Source organism: Rana temporaria, chromosome 5 (assembly GCF_905171775.1).
Source record: "Rana temporaria chromosome 5, aRanTem1.1, whole genome shotgun sequence".
Taxonomy (NCBI): Eukaryota; Metazoa; Chordata; class Amphibia; order Anura; family Ranidae; genus Rana; species Rana temporaria.
This window is the reverse complement of record NC_053493.1, coordinates 328,417,141-328,435,096: the sequence shown is the minus strand read 5'-3', so window position 1 is coordinate 328,435,096 and position 17,956 is coordinate 328,417,141. Positions and strand designations below refer to the sequence as shown.

Here is a 17,956-nt window from a genome sequence, read left to right as displayed (position 1 = left end):
TGTTCCACAACCATTTATTCACAGGTCCTTCAGTTTATAGTCCATATAAAAAGATTATAGCAAAGTGACCAGGTTGTGTAACCATACAGGGGTAGATTCACGTACCTCAACGCATCTCTCCGCCAGGCGCAGCGTATCTAAGATACACTACGCCGCCGTAACTTTTTTTTTAGAATCCTTAACGAATTTCAAATCTCTGTAATGGGGGCGTGTTTTATGTAAATACGTTGTGACCCGACGTAAACGACGTTTTTTTTAACTGTGCATGCGCCGTCCGTGGGGGTATCCCAGTGCGCATGCTCGAAATTAACCCGGAACAAGCCAATGGTTAAGACGGTGACGTCATTCTACGTAAATCCCTATTCGCGAACGACTTACGTAAACTACGTAAAAAATTCAAAATGCGAGGCGGGAACGACGGCCATACTTAACATTGAGTACGCCTCATAATAGCAGGTTTAACTATACGCCGGAAAAAGCCGAACACAAACGACGTAAAAAAATTGCGCCGGCCGGACGTACGTTTGTGGATTGCCGTAAATAGCTAATTTGCATACTCAACGCGGAAATCGACGGAAACGCCACCTAGCGGGCGCCGAAAAATTGCATCTAAGATCCAACGGCGTACTAAGACATACGCCTGTTGGATCCATCCGAGATGCCGTCGTATCTTATTTTGTAGATACAAAACAAAGATACGACGCGCAAAATTTGAAATTACGCGGCGTATCAAGAGATACGCCGGCGTAATCCTTTCGTGGATCTGGCCCAAAATGTCCATCCACAAATGGAAGCCTTCACAAGGGGATTAGAAGCAAAATCCAGCCGGAGCTACAGAGTATAAAAGAGAAGAGAGGCGCCTCTAATGCCGCGTACACACGATCGGTCAAACCGATGAGAACGGTCTGATGGACCGTTCTCATCGGACCAAACCGATCGTGTGTGGGCCCCATCGGTTATTTATCCATAGGTTAAAAAAAAGCAATCTTGTTTTAAATTTAACCGATGGATACCTAACCGATAGAACAAAACTGATCGTTTGTAGGCACGTCCATCGGTTAAAAATCCACGCATGCTCAGAATCAAGTCAACGCATGCTTGGAAGCATTGAACTTTGTTTTTTTCAGCACGCCGTTGTGTTTTACATCACCGCGTTCTGACATGATCGGTTTTTGGCGTGTACTGATGGCGTGTACGCACGACTGACCATCAGTCAGCTTCATCGGTTAACCGATGAAAACGGTCCATCAGACCGTTTTCATCGGATGGACCGATCGTGTGTACGAGGCTTAAGAGTAGCAAGATGTTGCTAAATGTTGTACCTGCATTAACTTTAACCATATTGCTACACTTAGAGCAGGGATCCTCAAACTACGGCCCTACAGCTGTTGTAGAACTACACATCCCATGAGGCATTGTAACACACTGACATTCACAGACATGACTAGGCATGATGGGAATTGTAGTTCCGGAACAACTGGAGGGCCATAGTTTGAAGACCCGACTTAGAGGCTCCTCTCTTCTCTATTATACTCAGTTGTGACATGACGCTACTTGTACATCAAGACATCGCTTGTATATCAAGACATTGCTTGTATATCAAGACATCGCTTGTATATCAAGTAAAAATGTATAAAGAAATTTTGCTTGCCTTGCAAACCAAGTTACTCTTAAACCAAGTGTAGCCCTACTCCCAAAGGAAAAGTGATTGTCACCGGCGCAAAAATAAGTTCTAAATAATACTATATTGACCTGCTGCAGTGCTGTATAAACCTTCTATGAGGTTTAGGTGAAAAAATTAAAAAGGTGTTGGTACTGCGCTGAAGACGCAAAACGCGTATGAAGCTATGTGGACAGCGCAAGGGGGAGTGTAATTTTAACCAGTGAGACCACAGGTACAGCAGGAGCCAGGAACGCACCCGTACGATAAGCTGGTCAGCGGCTGTCTAAAAGACTGACACTGCCAAAGACACCAGGTGCTGGTTTTAAAGCACCTCTCTTGCATTGAGGAACATCCTGAGAGGACTCACCAACTTTAACGGAATAAGTTTTTGAGGCACATTACCAGCTGGGGTCTGGTGAGTTTGCATTTCAGCAGTTGGTGGTGGTAGCACTTATCTTTGTCGGGTGGAAGAAGTGACAGCACCCTGTATGCATGAAATATAGCACCAGGATTTAAACTCAGCAACACTTTCTGTTTGGACTGGAATTTGTGAACTGGCGCTTACCCATAATTGGGGACGTGTTGCAGCATGAATGCACATGAATTGTGAAAAACGAATTTTTGGCACCAACGCACCTTATTATTATTTTTATATATTAATAATATTATTCGTTATTTATATGTTCGCACACTTGTGCATGTATATTCATAATAGTTTATAGACTCACTTATAGCACTTTGGAATATTGTTTCACAAGCACATCATTTGGGGTAGCCATATTTATTTATTTATTTATTTATTTATTTATTTATTTATTTTTGATGGCACAGCATATGCACATAGCATCACGCTAGTACATATGTTCACAAGAGCTGTTTCTATAGTGACCCATCACGTACATCACTGTACTGGATCTAGCACTATATCACTATAGGGGTCAAATAAAAAAAAAACTTTTTTTTGGGTAAACTAAAAAAAAATTTTTTTCTAAAAAATAATAAAAAAAATTTTGATATCACATTATTATACCAGCGCAGTACCAACACCTTTTTAATTTTTTCTACTCCCAAAGGAGCTGCTGGTTTGTTTTGGGTGGCATGTTACCTCTATTCCTTCGCCGTCTAGGGTATGCGATGAGAGTTGAGAAGAATTGCAATGTCCACACTTTAGGTGTCTTTTGCTGTGCTTTATTACCCAATGGGGTAAAAGAATACAAGTGGTAGTTGAAGAGGTGGAAGGGTAATAGGTAATATGTTCAGGTGTATAACTTTGTTCAGAAACAGTCCTGCTTTCAGCAATGTAACTTTCGTCGCCACTCTAGCCAGAGTGGGTATTGTGCACCGGGATAGGCCTCTCTCACTAACCTAGCAGCCAGGATGTCACACGGAAACTTAGCAAAGTCTCTGCCACAGACCTTCCTAAAGATGGAGATATATTCGGTCCAGAATCCCTCAACACAGGATTAAGCACCCGGATTTCTTTCTTAAATAAACTTTGGTAAACTCAGAACAGACAGGCGACCATCATTCAGCCTCTTAGTAATAGTGCGTCCTTCAATGAAGTTTAAGGCCTCTCCTGAGATACCAGCCTCGTGCTCGGTGCTCTCCAAGACAGGTTCTTCATCGAGTGGCTTCCTCCCTCAGGACGGACAGCACAGGGCCACTCCGCAATTGTAGACCCAGTCTGACTACCAGGTCCACACAGTAGATCACAACCCCGGACCAACGTGGTCCCGGAGCCAGGAACACTTGAACACGCACGGGGGGTGGTGAGATGACAGACCAGCAATCGACGACCGCAAACTAATGACATCTGTCTCCTAAGTACTCTCCCCCAGCATGCACAGCGAGGCGATCAACCCCCACTGATTGGCTGCCGGGGAAAAACACCCAATACACCCTGACTTGACTGCTGCCACCCTTGGCCTGAGGTGGTACCAACACCCCAGACAGCAATAGTGGTCACTCACAGTACAGCCATGGCTGGAACAGAGGCCCAAATTTGGTAAAACAATACAGTCTGAGGTAAATAAGTCTCTGACCAAACTCTAAATTTAAGGCAGCGCCAGCTATGAAAGGTTTTACTGTAAAACATACAAACATCTAGCAAATAAAACATCAACACCAGTTTGTAGGCTCTGTGGTCCCGCAATGTCCATCCAGGTGCTTATCCTGTCCCCAAGAAAGATGATTATAGAATTGCATAGACAAGAGCGTTAATATGCTATTTGTTTGTTGTGCATTCCGGTACAATGCTGGCATTTGATACATTTTAAATCTCCATAGTCAGAGCTTTTTTTCTCAGAAAATAGTTGAGGAACTCAACCACGACCCAGTTCAGATTTAACAAACAGTAGAAGGGTATTAAAGGGGCATTAAATACCAGAATTGCATTACATACAGAGTGCAGAGTTCAGGGGGTTACAAAGCTGTCACTTGTAAACACAGAAACCAGACTTCTGTGTTACAAGTGATTGTGGTGAGGAGGCACCAAAGAGTTTGAGCCAGAGGTGGTGGAACTGAGTTCCCCCAAGTTCCCCCTGAAAAAAAGCCCTGCCCATAGTTAATAAAAGCAGCCACAAGAAAACAGTGTAAGTGAAAGGCATACATATTGAATTGCCACAGAAAAATGAGATCATTTCCTGTAAACATGAATGACCTCAGTATAGAACAAGTACTCTGGATAAGATGACATTTTGCTTGTGCATCAGAAAATATTATAAAATAAAGACCCAAAAACACACAGTATCCATACTGCAACCCTGGCCATGCTGGACACAAGCTTCATTGTTAAAGAGAGGTAGCAATATATAATATATGGATCATCCTTCAAGACCCAACTGTGGGAATGGAGTTGGGTGTATAGGATTTTACTGTGTTTTTTATTTTTGTTTTTTTATTTTTTGTGGTTGAACTGGATGGACTTATGTCTTTTTTCAACCTGACTAACTATGTAAACTATGTAAACCCAGATGCTAACTGGCCAATAGGAACTGTACTAAAATGTGCAAGAATCATACAAACTATGGGCCAGATCCATGTAGCGGATCGTATTTTTATGCAGGCGTAGCGTATCCTAGTAACGCTACAGCGCGGCAACTTTGAGAGGCAAATGCTGTATTCACAAAGCATTTGCCTCTAAAGTTACGGCGGCGTAGCGTAATTTTCCCGGTGTAGGGGTGCGCAATTCAAATCTATGTGATGGGGGCGTGTTTTATGATAATACGTCGTGACCCAACATAAATAAAAAAAAATTTTTAACAGCGCATGCGCCGTCCGTGGGGGTATCCCAGTGCGCATGCTCGAAATTAAACCGGAACAAGCCAATGCTTACGACGGTGACGTCATTCTACGTAAATCCCTATTCGCGAACGAGTTACGCAAACGACGTAACATTTTCAAAATTCGACACGGGAACGACAGCCATACTTAACATAGGATATGCCTCATATAGCAGGGGTAACTATACGCGGGAAAAAGCCAAATGCAAACGATGTAAAAAAATGCGCCGGCCGGACGTACGTTCGTGGATCGCCGTATCTAGCTAATTTTCATACTCGACGCGGAATTAGACGGAAACGCCACCTAGCGGCCAGCGTAAATATGCACCTACGATCCGACGGCGTACTAAGACGTACGCCTGTCGGATCAAGCCCAGATTCCGTCGTATCTTGTTTTATGGATACATAGATACGCCGGCATAATTTGTTTGAGGATCTGGCCCTAATTGTCCATCTCTAAATGCATAGAGCTGTTGCCATCAGGGCCATCTTTAATACTGATTGGACCCTGGGCAAAAAAAATCTTGCCCCCCCCCCCCATGCAATTTTGCTCTCAACCTGCTCTGAGACATAACATAAATATCAGCTAGACTTAAAGTCAGTTTACTGTACCAGATCAGGCTGTGATTGTGATTGGTTGCTAGAGGTTACATCATATCAGTACTGCTTACTGACTGGTTGCTAGAGGTTACAGCACACATTACAGCTCACTGATTAGTTGCTAGAGGTTACAGCACATGATTTCTTCTTGTTGATTGGTTGCTAGAGATTATTGTACAGTAATACTGCGCACTGATTGGTTGCTAGAGGTTACAGCACATCATCTCTTCACTACAGAGGGGAATGATATACATATGAATGCCGCCTTTATTTACATACGAATACTCCTGTTATTTACATACGGATGACGATTATTTACATGTAAACACAGGGTCTGCATGTGAGTCATCTGTACATAACAATAGGACAGAGCTGGGCAGCATTAGTAGCAGCACTTCACACCGAGATATCACTAGGGATGAGCTCCGGCGTGTTCGCACACTTTGTGCAGAGCCCGCCAGGAAGTCAGCGCGGGCAAGGAGACATTGTCCCGATGCTCGATGCTCGGCTGCATCAGGAAATGTCTCACTGCCTGTGATTAGCGCAGCGCCGCGCCGACTTCCTGGCGGGCTCTGCACGTGGAGTGTGCGAACACACCAGAGCCCATCCCTAATCAGGACACAGCACAAGACTAAAACTTCAAGGGACAAGGGAATTTAAACTGGGATAGTTGTCAAGTATGAGGCAGCTGCTTTGGGCCCCACAACAATGACAGGGCCCAGGGCAGCTTCCCATTTTGCCCTGCCTTAAAGACGGCCCTGGTTGCCATAGGCAGCTTTGTTATCGCCTAATTCATTTTCAATCACCCAATGTATGAAAACTTTACAAACACTATTTAGGCTGGGAATTTGTCTATTGATTTTCTGTACTCTCAAAGGAGATCAAGGAGTAAAAACTTTAACCAATCAACTTTTATTCTGTTGCCTGTTATGATCGTTGGTGCCATACAATACATTACCACCGAGCAGAACTGACCTATAAATGCCTGCATAGGAGTTTAGGGCTTGTGAGGATGTCATTTTTTCAGATTGATATCAGTGGATGTCTTTTAAATCCTATGTATGGCTTGTAGTAAGAAGTATCAGTACTACCGTGTTTCCCCAAAAATAAGCCCGGGTCTTATATTAATTTTGGCAACAAAAGACACAGTAGGGCTTATTTTCGGGGTAGGTCTTACCATGTAATGTGCTGTCTTTCCCCCCTCTCTCTCCCTGCCTGACAGGAATCCCCAGTGTAAACAGAGTTAAAATGCTTGTAAAACCCTATAATCCACTCTATTACAGTAGTATATAATGTATAATGTGTGTGTTTCTGTAATATAATTGTACAAAAAATACCTTCGTTCAGCGCTTCTGTGACCCGCAGGAGCTCTCTTCCCCTCAATTATATTACAGAAACACACACATTGTACATTATATACTACTGTAATAGAGTGGATTATAGGATGTTACAAACATTTTAACTAGGGCTTATTTTCAGGGTAGGGCTTATATTGCAGCCCACCTGGAAAATAACGCTAGGTCTTATTTTCGGGGAAACACGGTAGCAATGCATGACAGGTCCATTGCATCCCCTTGCACCACCAGTCCTCTGGTGGCCATACATGTAACAATCGGATCAAATGATTAGTAACATAATTAGACAATATATGGAACAAAAGGTGTACTGTAGGCCTATAATACACCTCCCGGCGCCAAAATGGACAGAAACTGTTCAATAATCAATAACAGAGGATTGTCAATAGATCGATCATCTGTGTATTACAGTAAATTAAATTAAAAAAAGTTAAAAAAAGCAGCCGTTTAATAAAATACAAACATATAAAAAGAGATTTAAAATCTATAAGAACAACAATTGTCAGCATAGAAAAAATCACAAACAGCGCTAATAGTGGTAAGTTCTAGTGTAAATCCCAAAGAAGGAACCACTTATACACTCGGTGCAGAATAAAAGAGTGTGTCAGTAAAATAAAGAAAAGTCCATTGATACAGTGTCCGATATAAGGAAGAAATCAGATAGCAAACACCTTCCACCCGAATTCCTTAAAGGGCACCACGTGGGACAAAGTAAGCCCCCTCTGGGGTGCGAACTCACCGCAACACAATGAATATAAGGCGATGTATAATATCTCCAGACTGACAAAAACTCTTCAGGTAGGGTAATCAGAAACATCTGCTAATAGTCTCCCAAACAGACCAAAAAAACACAGAGAAATGCCATAGCGTAATTCCGTTTTTAATGGTAATGTAAAACAAGAGCCCCACAGCACAGATTCCCCTCAATCAATGCACGTACATGTAAATAAAATCAATAGCGCAACATAGTCACCATCTCCAAGGACTGGAGTAGCATCATACTGGCCTGGTGTAATCTCGTGGGAGACAGACTGTCCTGGTTCCAGCAGAGGCTCTGGTGGAGCGCATAGGTCACTTCCTGAGCGTCGTGATAAGCCACGCCCTGACGCGTTTCGTCATAGGACTTCGACAGAGGGCGTGGCTTCACGACTGCAGACGCTAATATAAATAGGCAAACCCATTGAGCACCGCTCCAATCGCCGTGTAGTGGAGGGCGGGCATTGGTGCTTGTCCCGCCTACCTCTAATCACTGCCAGCATATGGGAACGAGCAAACAACGGTCTCCACAGAATAATCTGTCTCGTACACCACAATGCGGCACAGCCACTCAACAGAGCAGAGGGGCAGCATGTGGATTAATAACAGACCTCAAAATACATCACATCAATACACAGTATATATTAATTATGCAAAGCGGAATAATATATGTACATGTTCATGAAAGGCATACTCATGTGACACGAAGCAGCATAAGATCACACTTATTAAAAAACATGTATTGATCAATTAAGCATCAATATGTAAAAGCCAAATCAACCAATATATCTATATCAATCAAAAGCATACATACATATATATATAATAAATATATCTAAATTAAAAAACGGCTTTAAAATGAATATCATATTACAAATATAAATAAAACATTATGTATTGCTACACATAATATAGCCAAAAAAAGAAGAAGACATATATATAGATGCTCCATCTTGTGGTGGTTAAGTATATCTACGACTAACCTCAGCATCAGGCAGAAGCAGGTCACAAACAGGTTGTTTGCAAAATGCCCCACCATGGGAAGCCAACAAAAAATGCCAGCTAATGGTCAAAAAACAGCTAAAAAAAGAACCATAAATGGGAGGCAAAAATTGTATGGCAAAAAAATATATATATATTATCCCATAGAGTAAGTCCCGAAAATATAAAGCAGACATAACTCACAGATCGATAATCTCTCAATAATCACTAATAAAACAATTGATATCTAAATCAATATTAAGGCCCTTCGGGGCCAAAGTGTCAGCCGAGATTATCCATTGGGTCTCTCTTTTTGATAAGTCCCTCACCAGATTAGAGCCTCTCCATGTAGGTTTCAAATGGTCAATGCCCCAAAACTTCAGACCACTCGGGTCTTGCTTATGAAAAAGTTTAAAGTGTAACGAAACGTTATGATCCTTGAAACCCAACAGGATATTAGCAATATGCTCCCCAATACGTACTTTAAGTTGACGTTTAGTACGTCCAATATAAAGTAAACCACAAGGGCACTGGAGAGCATATACCACATGGGTGGTATTACAAGTGATGAACTCACTAATCAAAAATTCTTTGTTATTGGCACTGGATGTAAAATTCTTTACTCCTCTCATGGGGCGTGTAATTTCCCGGCATGCTCTGCACTTACGGCAGGCATAAAAGCCATCACAGTCCCAGAAACTAGACGGTCTAGTGGGTGGATCAAGTACCTTACAGACTAGTTTGTCAGAGAAACTCTGAGCCCTTCTGTAGATAAAACCTGGTTTATCTGGCAACACTGCCATGAGGACTTTGTCCATTAGCAATATATGCCAGTGATTAGAGAAAATGGCCTCTATCTCTTTATACTGGGCATGATATCCCGATATAAAGTTCCATTCGTGACTCTTAGGGGATCTTGTCACTGTTCCATCTAGAAGAAGATGTTCTCTAGGTTGTAAAGCCAGATCTTTTATAATTGGATCCAACCTCTCTTTTTTATAGCCTTTCTCTAGAAATTTTCCTTTTATGATTTCAGCCTGAGCAAGGAAGTCCGTGGTGTTAGTACAGTTCCTCCTTACTCGGGTAAGCTGACCTTTGGGAATATTTTTCAGCCACATCGGATGGTGATCACTGCTAACTGGCAGGTAACTATTCGAATCAGTTGGCTTGAAAAATACCTTTGTTGACAATCCCAAATCTGTCCTGGAGATTTCTAGATCTAAAAAGTTGACTTTATCCTGACTAATGATACTAGTAAGTACAATATTTTTAGTGTTGGAATTCAATTCATCTAAAAATATCTGTAAAGCAGTGAGTGGGCCGTCCCAGATAAAGAACAAATCGTCAATATATCTTTTATAGAACAAAAGAGATGGACGTGGGACCGAAAAAACAACTTTGTCCTCCCACTCACTCATGAACATATTTGCTATACTTGGAGCAAAACGAGCTCCCATTGCTACTCCCCGGCATTGGGAATAGAACTCTCCTCCATACCAAAAAAAATTATGTCCAAGACAAAAATCTAATGCATTTCTTAAGAAGATTTTTTTATTATGGGAGATATCCTCACGTTGACTGAGGCTCCAGTTGAGTGCTAAGAGAGCATCATCGTGCTGGATCACCGTGTACAGCGATGTAACATCAGCTGTAACAAGGTATACTTCCTTCTTACTAGTAAGATCAATGGTTTGCAAAAAATTCAGGAGACTTTTAGTATCCTTCAAATATGCACGAGTATGTATAACGCTTTCTTGTAGATACAGGTCCAAATATTGGCCGAGTCTTGATGTCGAGAATCTGCCTTTGTGGCATCTTCGGTGGTGTTGGATAGTGGCTTGCGCAATAAGTCACTGTTCAACCCCCTGAATAAAGCCAATCACCAGATAGAGGCCTTTAAAGGACTAGTTTTGAGGGACTTGCAACAGATAGTCCCTAAGAAAAATGTCAATCCTCAATATATCTTGGACGGTATTAAAATGTTGGAAGACAAAAAGAATCTCATAATACGCCCTGCAGATAAAGGAGGAGGAGTAGTTATTTTGGACAAAGCATTTTATGTTAATCAGTTGACTGAAATGTTGAGTGACACTAGTACCTATGTTAAATTGGATAAAGATCCATCACCCCAATACGAGATTGATTTGGAACACCTGATCAATATGGGTTTTAAATCAAGGGTTTTGAATAGTCGTGAGAAAAAATACTTGGTACCAAGTTTCAATAGAATTCCGACTATTTATACGCTTCCAAAGATACATAAGAGCACGCACTGTCCCCCAGGTAGACCCATTGTTAATGGGATAGGGTCCCTGACATCAAGACTCGGCCAATATTTGGACCTGTATCTACAAGAAAGCGTTATACATACTCGTGCATATTTGAAGGATACTAAAAGTCTCCTGAATTTTTTGCAAACCATTGATCTTACTAGTAAGAAGGAAGTATACCTTGTTACAGCTGATGTTACATCGCTGTACACGGTGATCCAGCACGATGATGCTCTCTTAGCACTCAACTGGAGCCTCAGTCAACGTGAGGATATCTCCCATAATAAAAAAATCTTCTTAAGAAATGCATTAGATTTTTGTCTTGGACATAATTTTTTTTGGTATGGAGGAGAGTTCTATTCCCAATGCCGGGGAGTAGCAATGGGAGCTCGTTTTGCTCCAAGTATAGCAAATATGTTCATGAGTGAGTGGGAGGACAAAGTTGTTTTTTCGGTCCCACGTCCATCTCTTTTGTTCTATAAAAGATATATTGACGATTTGTTCTTTATCTGGGACGGCCCACTCACTGCTTTACAGATATTTTTAGATGAATTGAATTCCAACACTAAAAATATTGTACTTACTAGTATCATTAGTCAGGATAAAGTCAACTTTTTAGATCTAGAAATCTCCAGGACAGATTTGGGATTGTCAACAAAGGTATTTTTCAAGCCAACTGATTCGAATAGTTACCTGCCAGTTAGCAGTGGTCACCATCCGATGTGGCTGAAAAATATTCCCAAAGGTCAGCTTACCCGAGTAAGGAGGAACTGTACTAACACCACGGACTTCCTTGCTCAGGCTGAAATCATAAAAGGAAAATTTCTAGAGAAAGGCTATAAAAAAGAGAGGTTGGATCCAATTATAAAAGATCTGGCTTTACAACCTAGAGAACATCTTCTTCTAGATGGAACAGTGACAAGATCCCCTAAGAGTCACGAATGGAACTTTATATCGGGATATCATGCCCAGTATAAAGAGATAGAGGCCATTTTCTCTAATCACTGGCATATATTGCTAATGGACAAAGTCCTCATGGCAGTGTTGCCAGATAAACCAGGTTTTATCTACAGAAGGGCTCAGAGTTTCTCTGACAAACTAGTCTGTAAGGTACTTGATCCACCCACTAGACCGTCTAGTTTCTGGGACTGTGATGGCTTTTATGCCTGCCGTAAGTGCAGAGCATGCCGGGAAATTACACGCCCCATGAGAGGAGTAAAGAATTTTACATCCAGTGCCAATAACAAAGAATTTTTGATTAGTGAGTTCATCACTTGTAATACCACCCATGTGGTATATGCTCTCCAGTGCCCTTGTGGTTTACTTTATATTGGACGTACTAAACGTCAACTTAAAGTACGTATTGGGGAGCATATTGCTAATATCCTGTTGGGTTTCAAGGATCATAACGTTTCGTTACACTTTAAACTTTTTCATAAGCAAGACCCGAGTGGTCTGAAGTTTTGGGGCATTGACCATTTGAAACCTACATGGAGAGGCTCTAATCTGGTGAGGGACTTATCAAAAAGAGAGACCCAATGGATAATCTCGGCTGACACTTTGGCCCCGAAGGGCCTTAATATTGATTTAGATATCAATTGTTTTATTAGTGATTATTGAGAGATTATCGATCTGTGAGTTATGTCTGCTTTATATTTTCGGGACTTACTCTATGGGATAATATATATATATTTTTTTGCCATACAATTTTTGCCTCCCATTTATGGTTCTTTTTTTAGCTGTTTTTTGACCATTAGCTGGCATTTTTTGTTGGCTTCCCATGGTGGGGCATTTTGCAAACAACCTGTTTGTGACCTGCTTCTGCCTGATGCTGAGGTTAGTCGTAGATATACTTAACCACCACAAGATGGAGCATCTATATATATGTCTTCTTCTTTTTTTGGCTATATTATGTGTAGCAATACATAATGTTTTATTTATATTTGTAATATGATATTCATTTTAAAGCCGTTTTTTAATTTAGATATATTTATTATATATATATGTATGTATGCTTTTGATTGATATAGATATATTGGTTGATTTGGCTTTTACATATTGATGCTTAATTGATCAATACATGTTTTTTAATAAGTGTGATCTTATGCTGCTTCGTGTCACATGAGTATGCCTTTCATGAACATGTACATATATTATTCCGCTTTGCATAATTAATATATACTGTGTATTGATGTGATGTATTTTGAGGTCTGTTATTAATCCACATGCTGCCCCTCTGCTCTGTTGAGTGGCTGTGCCGCATTGTGGTGTACGAGACAGATTATTCTGTGGAGACCGTTGTTTGCTCGTTCCCATATGCTGGCAGTGATTAGAGGTAGGCGGGACAAGCACCAATGCCCGCCCTCCACTACACGGCGATTGGAGCGGTGCTCAATGGGTTTGCCTATTTATATTAGCGTCTGCAGTCGTGAAGCCACGCCCTCTGTCGAAGTCCTATGACGAAACGCGTCAGGGCGTGGCTTATCACGACGCTCAGGAAGTGACCTATGCGCTCCACCAGAGCCTCTGCTGGAACCAGGACAGTCTGTCTCCCACGAGATTACACCAGGCCAGTATGATGCTACTCCAGTCCTTGGAGATGGTGACTATGTTGCGCTATTGATTTTATTTACATGTACGTGCATTGATTGAGGGGAATCTGTGCTGTGGGGCTCTTGTTTTACATTACCATTAAAAACGGAATTACGCTATGGCATTTCTCTGTGTTTTTTTGGTCTGTTTGGGAGACTATTAGCAGATGTTTCTGATTACCCTACCTGAAGAGTTTTTGTCAGTCTGGAGATATTATACATCGCCTTATATTCATTGTGTTGCGGTGAGTTCGCACCCCAGAGGGGGCTTACTTTGTCCCACGTGGTGCCCTTTAAGGAATTCGGGTGGAAGGTGTTTGCTATCTGATTTCTTCCTTATATCGGACACTGTATCAATGGACTTCTCTTTATTTTACTGACACACTCTTTTATTCTGCACCGAGTGTATAAGTGGTTCCTTCTTTGGGATTTACACTAGAACTTACCACTATTAGCGCTGTTTGTGATTTTTTCTATGCTGACAATTGTTGTTCTTATAGATTTTAAATCTGTTTTTATATAATTAGACAATATGATCAAATCTATGGATTAAAAAAAAAAGACACATACTGGGGTTGATTTACTAAAACCCGAAAGTGCAAAATCTGGTGCAGCTGTGCATGGTAGCCAATCGGCTTCTAACGTCAGCTTGTTCAATTAAGCTTTGACAGAAAGTCCTGGTTCACACTGGTACGATTTGAGATGCGATTTGAGATGTCAAATCGCATCTCAAAACGTCGGCATTTGCTGGCAATGGCACCGTCCTAATCGGTGCAGCGCTGCATCTGCGGCACTGCACCGATTTCAAAAAGTAGTTCCTGTACTACTTTTTGCGATTTCGGGCCGCGATTTACATTGACATCTGTGCAGAAACCTGCACAAATGTCTCTATAATCGCGTCCGAAATCGGGACTGCCAGCGGGAGTGAAATTGTGCGAGTTCAGCTGAACTCGCACGGCGTCACTCCCGCAGCCCAGTGTGAACCTGGGCAAAAACTTGGAAGCTGATTGGTTTCTGTGCAGAGCTTCACGTAATTTATCAGTCTCCAGCTTTAGTAAATCCACCCCACTGAGTCATCAACCAGTTTTGAACAAAGCTGATTGATTTATTCAAAATGATTGGTCTAAATTAGACTTGCATGACAGGTATTGTAACCCCCAGCACCTTGCAGTCTTATGGTGGCCATACATGTAAAGATCTGATCGAACGATTCTCCACAAGAACCTAACAATATGATTGAATCTATGAGTATTACAAACGACATATAATGGGGGGACTTCTAAAACTGGTGCACTCAGAATTTGGTGCAGCCGCATATAGTAACCAATCAGCTTCTAACTTCAGCTTGTTCAATGAAGCTTTAACAATCAAACCTAGAATCTGATTGGTTACTATGCACAGCTGCACCAGATTCTGTGTGCACCTGTTTTAGTTTATCTCCCCCGCTGTGTCTTTGAATACTTTTTTAGCAAAGCTGATTCATTTAATTGAAATTATTCAGATTTGTCTGGATGGATAAAGCAAGAAGGGTATCATATCCCCTTGCATTCAAGACACTTATGGTAGCCATACATGTAACAATCACATCACATGATTTTTCACAGAATCAGACAATATGATTCAATCTATGAGTTATAAAAAAAAGTCACATATTAGAGTTGATTTACTAAAACTGGAGCGTAAGGAAGAGGTCCGGCGTGTTCGCATAGAACATGTGCAGAGCCCGCCAGGAAGTCGGCACCCGCGCTGCGCTAATCACAGCCAGGCAGACATTTCCCGATCTCTGCAGCCGAGCATCGGACAATGTCTGCCTGGCTGTGATTAGCGCAGCACAGGTGCCGACTTCCTGGCGGGCTCTGCACATGTTCTATGCGAACACGCCGGAGCTCATCCTTACTGGAGAGTGAAAAATCTGGTGCATGGTAGCCAATCAGCTTCTAACTTCAGCTTGTTCAATTAAGCTTTTACCAATAAAAAAAAAAACTGATTTCATATGATTGGTCTGGATGGAAAAAGCAAGAAAGGTATTGTATGCCCTTGCACCCAAGATACTTATGGTGGCCATACACGTAACAATCTGATTGAATGAATCTTCACATAATGAGATTGAACCTATGAGTTCTCAACCAAAAGTCACATATTGTGTCACCAATCAATTCTGAGCAAAACTGATCAATATTAAGGATGAGCTCCAGCGTGTTCGCATAGTACACGTGCAGAGCCCGCCAGGAAGTCTGCACGGCGCTAATCACAGCCAGGGAGACATTTCCCGATGCTCGGCTGCAGAGATCGGCAAATGTCTCCCTGGCTTTGATTAGCGCCGTGCAGACTTCCTGGCGGGCTCTGCACGTGTACTATGCGAACACGCTGGAGCTCATCCTTAATCAATATCATTGAAATTATTCTGATTGGTCTGGATGGAATGGAAAGCAAAAAAGGTATCGTATCTCCTTGCGCACAAGATACTTATGGTGGCCATACACGTAACAATGTGATCGAATGATTCTACACAGAATCAGATTCTATGAGTTATTAAAAAAAAGTCACATGTGTCATCAATCAATTCTGAGCAAAACTGATTAATATCATTGAAATGATTCGGATTGGTCTGATGTGGAAAGCAAAAAAGGTATTGTATCCCCTTGCACACACGATACTTCTGGTGGCCATACACTTAACGATCTGATCGTATGATTCTTCACAGAATCAGATTGAACCCATGAGTTATTAAAAAAAAGTCACATGTATCATCAATCAATTATGAACAAAACTGATCCATATCATTGAAATGATTCTGATTGGTCTGGATGGAAAGCAAAAAAGGTATTGTATCCCCTTGCACACAAGATACTTATGGTGGCCATATACGTAACAATGTGATCGAATGATTCTTCACAGAATCAGATTCTATGAGTTATTAAAAAAAAGTCACATGTGTCATCAATCAATTCTGAGCAAAACTGATCCATATCATTGAAATGATTCTGATTGGTCTGGATGGAAAGCAAAAAAGGTATTGTATCCCCTTGCGCACAAGATGCTTATGGTGGCCATACACGTAACAATCTGAATCGTATGATTCTCCACAGAATTGAATATATGAGTTATCAAAAAAAAGTCACATATTGTGTCATCAATTCTGAGCAAAACGGATCAATATCATTAAAATGATTCTGATTTCTCTGGATGGGAAAAGCCAGAAAGGGATTGTATCCCCTTGCACACAAGAGGCTTATGGTGGCCATACACATAACGATCTGATCGAATAATTCTTCACAGAATCAGATTGCGTCTATGGGTTATCAAACAAAAAGTCAAATATTGTGTCATCAATCAATTCTGAGCAAAACGGATCAATATCACTGAAATTATTCTGATTGGTCTGGACAGAAATCCAATTGTAGGAAAGCAGATAGATCAATACGATCACTAGGTCTATGGAACATCGAACAATCTATTTGATTGGATTTTTCTATCGGACGGTAAATCGATTGACAACACAATCATATAGAAAATCTTTACCTTACCTTTAGATCTGAAGATCTACCTGCTTGTCCCCCTATTTCCAGCCTACGTTACCCCATTACTTCTCCAGCCCACGCCAACATACAATCATCACATCTTGGAATCGCAGGCAGCAGTCCCCATCACGCTTCCTTCCCACCTTCACATCGCTTAACCCCTTCTGCTCATTTACTGCCATTCATTCTCTACATTATTATCTTATATATATATAAAAAAAAAAATGCATATTATTAGATGCTAAACTCATGAGTGTTGATGAAATCTCAATGCTGTGAAGGTTTTTCTGCCTGTATTATCAATGGCACAGGTTGGCATGGATTAGGCATCCTTTTGCTGAGTCACAGGACCTGTGTGTAGGGATCAGGGATCATTGTTCCCTGGGAGGCAGAGATCAGCATCCAGGAGGAGAGAGCGGCTGTGCTGCTGAACACTGCAGATGGGAGCTGTCCATGCGCTAAAGTGCTGAAACACTGCAGCTCCATGACAGTGATCCAGGCTGAGCTCTGTGTACATACCTGTTACATGTCAGGTCCCTGTGCATGCAGGTCAGCTGTCCATCCTGTACAATGTCTCCATCAGTCCCCTGGATGTGTGCCTTCCTATGGAGGGAGGGAGGGATGGGGTCACATCAAACACACAGAATGCACTGGAAGGAGGCAGTGAAAGGGTCCTCCCAGGCAGAGAAAAGAAGAAAGCTTCCACTGGGGATCCACCCCCAACATCTCATTGGACGCTTTCAAATTTTGAGCAAATGCTGAAAGTAATATTGTCTTATCCTGATCACATGAAATGATATGTGATCAATGGAACAATGTAATTCCAGTCTCATCATTTTACATGGGAAGCTCTCCATTGTATAGGAATAATATCACTAGATGACTTCTTTCATTTGCAGCATCTACACATTCTGCAGCAATTTCAGCTTTAAGCCGTA

General features: G+C 41.6%; 1 protein-coding gene across 1 annotated transcript in view; it reads right to left on the bottom strand.

Moving 5' to 3' along the window:
* Positions 1 to 17,703, bottom strand: part of CLVS1 (clavesin 1) — a 162,777-nt gene extending 145,074 nt beyond the window's left edge. Inside the window, exon 1 of the mRNA XM_040354259.1 lies at positions 17,538 to 17,703. The gene's annotated coding sequence lies outside the window, so the exon portion shown is untranslated. The remainder of the gene's footprint in view (positions 1 to 17,537) is intronic.
* Positions 17,704 to 17,956: the final 253 nt, after the last annotated feature.